The sequence below is a fragment of the Colobus angolensis genome, unplaced genomic scaffold (genome assembly GCF_000951035.1).
Source record: "Colobus angolensis palliatus isolate OR3802 unplaced genomic scaffold, Cang.pa_1.0 Scaffold463, whole genome shotgun sequence".
In the NCBI taxonomy this organism is placed as follows: domain Eukaryota; kingdom Metazoa; phylum Chordata; class Mammalia; order Primates; family Cercopithecidae; genus Colobus; species Colobus angolensis.
In genome coordinates, this window is record NW_012118077.1 from 1,540,973 (window position 1) to 1,548,302 (window position 7,330).

A 7,330-nucleotide genomic window follows, 5' to 3' on the forward strand; every position below is an offset into this window, starting at 1 on the left:
AACATGGCACAAGTATACATATGTAAGAAACCTGCACGTTATGCACATGTACCCTAGAACTTAAAGTACAATAATAAAATAAAAAAAAAAAAGTAGACCACAGATGTAACACACATTTAAGTGAAGTATTTAAAGCAATTGATACATCTCAAACTGAGATTGCCTTCAAGGGTACTAAAATTTAAAGATTCATCTAATGTCCAACTAAAAAATCATCTTTAGGTATTATTATTAGTTGAAACAAACTACAAGGCACAGGGTGTGAAGAGACATGAAAGTTTAAAAAATAACTGAATGGCAACAGTATTGGACATTTCTTTTGAATGCCCACATTCTAAAGCTGAAAGCCAGAGGGAGGAGTAGTGTCTGCAAAATGCCACAGTTTTATCTCTAGCTATATATATATATGTTCTTCCATATTCGCTGGCTGTATCTTGGGCCACATAATGAAAGTCCCAGACCTGTGATATCCCTTGGGTTGCTTGTCCAGTTGGGGAGATGTTGAAGCAGAGAGAGAAGTAGGAAGGGAGAAGCAGACAGGAGACAGTGCCTTGAACATACATGACCCACATCACCTTTCACATGAAAGGCCTTTGTCTTCCTGTTTGCTTTATTGTCATCCTCAAAAGCAGCACTACATAGTGCCGCTGTTCACAGCCCTCTCCCTACCTCTAGGCTGTAGGTCCTTGAAGGTAAGAAACCATTCTTACGTGTTATTCCATGTTTCCTGATCCCCTTTATCTGGAGATCCAACCTCTATAATACTTCTCCCCTGTAACTCTTCTCCCCTTAGACAGACAACAAAAGTGGCCAGAGAACCACATCTCAAATCCTTTTAGTGCTCTCATATTCTTCCGAGCAGTTTTCAGCAGTTTTTTCCACAATCGCAAAACCACATGTAGCTTCTGGATAAACAAAGTGATTAAGAAATGGAGGAATTATGGTAGGTTAAGGAACTATTATTCTTGTGAGTAAACCTCCTGGAGCTATTTCAGTCTCTAAACTCCACACATGTAGAAGTTTGATAGAAATTGAAACAAAACACAAACCTCTAGCTCCTAACTGGTTTGTATACCCAATGAGTAGCTAGCTAACCTCTACTCTGAAGAGCCCTGCACAGAGAGACTGCAGGAAATGCATGTCAGTCCCATAGCTGGACTCTCAGTGACCAAGAGATAGATATTTTGGGATCACTTCTGACTCATTAGAACACCGTGAAAAATAAGAGTTTCAAAAAATGCCTACATGTGATAAATAAAATGAAATGAGACAGTAGGATCAATGTGCTATGAGAGAACCCCTCATTTTAATAAAATAATCATTACAGCCCTTGATTCTACTAACAAGTGACAAAATAATGCAGTAAGAAGGGAGAAAAAGCTTTTCAAGGTAAGGGCAATATTTATGTCATTAAGATGCACCAAGTTACCTTCTATTCTGGGTATATGTATAATGAATCCAGTCAAACCATGGACAAGCAACATTTGGAAATTAGATAAAATTGATTCCTAGACTCGAGTAAAAGTTCAAGGTGAGGGGAGGAGGCGAGGAGCAGACTCAGATGGGAAACAAGTTATTATCAACTCCTCTGGAATACCAATGAACCTCAGTTTAGTTAAAGCACTTTTCTGTGGAATTTTATAAACATCCCTCTGTGATCCCTTGATGTTTCCAAGCTAACTTACATGTGCAAATGGAGGACAGGTTTAAGTAATGGCCAAAAATGAGAGAGGCTGACAATTGGTAGCTGGACAGTGTTTTCTGCTTAATAGAGGAATCAAAATATCCACTGGGTTTAAATACCCAGTTGACCTGTGCTTACACTAACCAGGTGTGTAGGGTGACTTCGTTTTGATCAAAAGTCCAAGGGAACAGAGGGATTGTTGGGTTTTGGGTTTCCTGATGGCTTGGTGCCAGCTATGGATTTACTTCATAAGGCCCAGTTTCTTTGTGCACATATTTGAATTAAATAAGCACCTTTGATGGACAAGGCCTCTAACTGGTTCTAATTAACACTCATATAGGCTGTGAAAACCTTCATCTGCATCCATTTTGTTTGTTTTGTGAGTCAAAATAATACATATTTCTAAAATGCTTCTCCTCTGTGACTTATGTATATTCTTACCTCCGCAGGATCCTGAGAGGCAAGCACTTAGCAAGCAGCCCAGGTTAAAGCAGAGATAGGGAATCTATTGGGAAGAGGTCCAAATTAGGGGAAAAAAAGAAGTTGCTCTAAGCAGCAGTCTATACATACTCCTTTGTGTACTATAAATACTTCTTGCTCTCTTCCCACCATGCTTCCAGTTCCCATCTTTCCCTGTCCCTTCTACTGAAGTCCTTGCCCCGTCATCAATCACTATATCACCAGAAGAAGGACCCATGCAAGGAGAGCAGAGCCTCTATCCTGACTCTGGGAGGAGAGCTCAAGCCAAAGCACACAGGTCTTCTGTTTGAGAAATCTGGCACTCGAGGCTCTCCTGAAGTACTTGTGGCTATCCAAAGGGCTTATGCAGTATTCCACTCCAACGGCCTGGAGATTCTGCCTGATCCAGCCACAGTACAGCACCCTCATCAGCTCCTTCTAGGCCTTGAGCACAACTTATTTATTTATTTATTTATTTATTTAGTCTCACTCTGTCACCCAGGTTGGAGGGCAGAGGTGCGATCACAGCTTACCGCAGCCTCAACCTCCCAGGCTCAAATGATCCTCCCACCTCAGCCTTCCAAGCTGCTGGGACTACAGGCATGACACCCCAGCTAATTTTAAAAAATTTTTTGTAGAGATGGAGTCTAGCCACATTGTCCAGGCTGCTCCCAAACTGCTGTGCTGAAGCTGCCCAAAGTGCTGGGATTACAGGTGTAAGCCACCGGGCCCGGCCTTGGGCAGAGCTTTTTTTTTTTTTTTGAAACGGAACCTCACTTTGTCACCCAGGCTGGGGGACAGTGGTGCGATCTCGGCTCATGGCAACCTCTGCCTCCCAGGTTCAAGAGATTCTCCTGCCTCAGCCTCCCAAAGTACTGGGATTACAGGCGTGAGCCACTGTGCCTGGCCCATAACTTCTTAAATTGTATCTACACACAAACACATAAAGTGTCTTTTGTCCTCTTTATTTTTTATTTTTTAATTTTTTTTTTTATTTCCATAGGTTATTGGGGAATGGGTGCTGTTTGGTTACATGAATAAGTTCTTTAGTGGTGACGTGTGAGATCTGGGTGCACCCAACACCTGAGCAGTATACCCTGCACTCAATTTGTAGTCTTTTATCCCTCACTCCCTTCCCACCCTTTCCTCCTAAGTCTCCTAAGTCCATTGTTGCATCATTTTTTTTTTTTTTTTTTTTTGAGATGGAGTTTTACTCTGTTGCCCAGGCTGGAGTACAGTGGCACAATCTTGGCTCACTGCAACCTCTGCCTCCAAGGTCCAAGTGATTCTCGTGCCTCAGCCTCCCGAGTAGCTGGGATTACACGTGACTGCCACCGCACCTGGCTAATTTTTGTATTTTTAGCAGAGACAGGGTTTTGCCATGTTGGCCAGGCTGGTCTTGGACTCCTGACCTCAGGTAATCCGCCTGCTTCAGCCTCCCAAAGTGTTGGGATTACAGGCATGAGCCACTGCGCCTGGCCCATTGTGTCATTCTTATGCCTTTGCATCCTCATAACTTAGCTCCCACTTATGAATGAGAACAATGTTTGGTTTTCCATTCCTGAGTTACTTCACTTAGAATAATAGATGCCTCACTTAAACCTGAGGTCCTTCACTAGGAGGCAGCTTATTCCTAGTACCAATTCCACACACTAAGAATAGAAATATGAACAAGACATAGAAAGCCTCTCTCATTTGTGTTTACATCAATGGGCAGTCCTACAACTAGTCTGCATGAAGCCAAATGAACAGAACTGCAACTGTTCCTACAAGGATCCAACAAGGTCTTTTCACCACTCCTATATATGCTGCTACTGAAGTCATACAGACAATACATCTGCATTAACCATACAACTTGTTAAATGCTACACTGTACGATGCTTTCCAGAACATTAGATTCAAAGAAAACTAGAACCTTTAAAATAAATTCTCTGAATTTTTACGTCTTTCCCAATTGTGTGCATAATATTTGAGTCTGGAAACATGGGCTAGAGTCAGATATCTGAATGAGAAAGCATAAATTTACAGCAGGTCCTCAAATAAGGTCATTTTCTACAACACTGTTTCCTTATAAAATTGATGAGGAAAAAAATAATCAACTCCCAGCTGGGGTTGCTGTCTGTGTGGAGTCTGCATGAGTTTTCTCCAGGTACTCATTTCCTCCCACATCCAGAAGATGTGTACATTGGGCTAACTGGCATGCCTAAATGGTCCCAGTGTGAGTCAGTGTGGGTGTGTATGTGAGTGCACCTGGTGATGTAATGTCCTGCCCAGGGTTGGTTCCAGCCTTGCACCCTGAGCTGCTGGGATAAGCTCCAGCCACCTGTGACCGCTTGAACCAGAGTAAGTGGGTTAGAAAATGACTCAATGAATGAATACAAGATATTGTAAAATAAAAATTCAGAAAGTCCATGATAATCATACAAATGCACAACAATAAATGATGCTGTACTAAAGTGCTCAGTGAGCTTGCCATATTTGTGACTGTTTTTGAACTGCATGGTGGTAGGAGATGCTTCTTAGAATTTTCACTTGGCAAATGTTTCTTCCTAAATGTAAACCCACCATCACGGCTGGAAATGGTGGCTCATGCCTATAAAACCAGCACTTTGGAAGGCTGAGGTGGGAGGATTGTTTGAGGCCAAGAGTTAAAGACCAGCCCGGGCAATGTGGTGAGACCTTGTTTCCACAATTTTTTGAAAAGAATTAGCCAGGCATGGTGGCACACACCTGTAGTCCCAGCTACTCTGGAGGCTGAGGTGGGAGGATCACTTGAGCCCAGGAGTTTGAGGCTGCAGTGAGTCATGTTTACATCACAGCACTCCAGCCTGGGTGACACAGCAAGATTCCAACTCTTACAAAGTAATAAAAATAAGGCCAGACACAGTGGCTCACACCTATAATTCCAGCACTTTGGGAGGCCGAGGCGGGTGGATCACTTGAAGTCAGGAGTTCAAGACCAGCCTGAACAACATGGTGAAACCCCATCTCTACTAAAAATACAAAAATTAGCCAGGCATCATGGCAGAAGCCTGTAATCCCAGCTACTCGGGAGGCTGAGGCAGAAGAATCGCTTGAACCCGGGAGGCGGAGTTTGCAGTGAGCCGAGATCACACCACTGCACTTCAGCCTGGGTGACAGACTGAGACTCCATCTCAAAAAAAAAAAGGTAACAATAATGAAAACAAATAAACCCACCACCACAATGACCACCATGACTCACTGATTCACCAAGAGTTGGGTAATTATTGTATCTTGTTTTTGTTAACCTTTCTTAAAGGTATAGATAGCTCACCTTTATTTCAATATTTAATAGTAAAAGTGTTTTCAGTCTTTATTTAGAAGTTTGGTGATGTTTTCATGACCAGAAATATATGCCATGGAGACCTAACTCTTGCTTATATCAATCAGCCAATGGTAAATTTGGTTTTGTCATAAGTAATTTTGCTTCAAAAGTTGCAGTTCCCTAGAACTTATTGAAGACATTAAGTGAGAACTTACTCTACTTACTAAAATTCAATATAAAGACTCCTTATTACAACAAATATGGATATTTTTCATAGAAAGATTAGTTAGAAGAACATCAAAATGTTAGCAGTGGTCATAATTTTATGCAGTTCAATTGCCAATAATTTTTAATTTATTCAGTGCTGTGTAAGAGCTGGCTCATATGAGGTGGTAAGTGCACATCTCTTCCAAAACCTGCATTCAGTGTGACAACACTTGAAATTGGTGGCGGTGGAATTATTTACACCTTAGAAATTGACAAATGCCACATATCAGGTTTTTTCTCTTCTTTTGGAGAGCCACTTGTTAAACAAAAAGCATACCACTTTTTGTAGTCTCTAGACTTTCCTTGTGAGCACATAAAAATACTAATTTGAGGTTACTTTTAAAGAAAATGAAATTTGAGCAAATTAATCTTTGTGCGTATACCACGTTTTCATGAAGTATTAAGAAAAATATGGTTTTTTTCCATAAAAGATCTATGAACCCAAATAGCCTTGCCCTAAAGTTTCCACTATAACTTAATCTCTCTCTTGTACCCATATAAACAAGCATGAAAACATGAATTTGGAGAGAGGAAATCACACCAAGAATTTACAGCACGTTAAAATTTCAAGGCCAGGTATGGTGGCTCACACTTGTAATCCCAGAATTTTGTGAGACTAAGGTGAGAGGATTGCTTGAGGCCAGAAGTTCCAGACCAGCCTGGGAAACATAGGGACATCCCATTTCAACAAAAAAAGTAAAAAATGAGCTAGGCATGGTGGCACATGCCTCTAGTCCTAGCTACTCGGGGGGCTGAGGCATGAGGATTGCTTGAGTCCAGGAGTTCAAGACTGCAGTGAGTCGTGATCATGCCACTGCACTCCAGCCTGGGTGACAGAGTGAGACCCTGTCTCAAAATTTTTTCTTTCAAATGTAATTAGTAACCATTGACAGAGTAGACCCCAGATGAGTTAAAGCAGCAGTCCCCAACCTTGTTGGTACCAGGGCTCAGTTTCGTGGAAGACAATTTTTCCATGGACCAGGGGTGGAGGGATGGTTTCGGGATAAAACTGGATCCACCTCAGGATCATCAGACATTAGATTCTCATAAGGAGTGTGCAACCTAGATCCCTTGCATGTGCAGTTTACAATAGGGTTCGTGCTCCTATGAGAATCTAATACAGCTGCTGAGCTGACAGGAGGTGGAGCTCAGGTGGTAACGCTCGCTCGCCCGGCTGCTTACCTCTCGCTGTGTGGCCTGGTTCCTAACAGGCCACCGCCCAGTACCAGTCCATGGCCCGGGGTTTGGAAACCCCTGAGTTAAAGGGCAAAGGACTGGACCTCTCAGGAATCAAGAAGCCAGGTCCCACTTTAAGTTCTGAATAGAGTCACTTTCACCTTTCCTAGGTTTCTACCTCTTGGGGTTATCTGCCCAAACAGAGATTAACCCTTTTGGATTCCTCTACCTTGTGACTTACTTTTAAAATGCCAATACTTACAAAAACTACCAAAGAAGAGACCCAAGATGACTGTGAAGAGCAGCGGGTAGAACAAGAGTGTGCAAAAGGAGAAGGTGTCACAGTTATAGTTAGGATTCACATATTTTTTTGGTCTAGCAAATGAGCTAAGGTCACCATCAGACCACTTGATGAAGGAACTTGGTGGCAAAGCTCCATTAAGTGGTTTTAGGGAGAG

At 42.2% G+C, this 7,330-nt stretch overlaps 1 protein-coding gene across 1 annotated transcript in view; it reads right to left on the reverse strand.

Annotated features, from left to right (window-relative positions):
• USP26 (ubiquitin specific peptidase 26) overlaps positions 1-4,971 on the reverse strand; it is a 68,074-nt gene extending 63,103 nt beyond the window's left edge. The window contains exons 1-2 of the mRNA XM_011958258.1: positions 4,874-4,971; positions 2,126-2,189 (exon numbers count right to left, since the gene is read on the reverse strand). The gene's annotated coding sequence lies outside the window, so the exon portion shown is untranslated. The remainder of the gene's footprint in view (positions 1-2,125; positions 2,190-4,873) is intronic.
• Between the last annotated feature and the right edge of the window lie 2,359 nt (positions 4,972-7,330).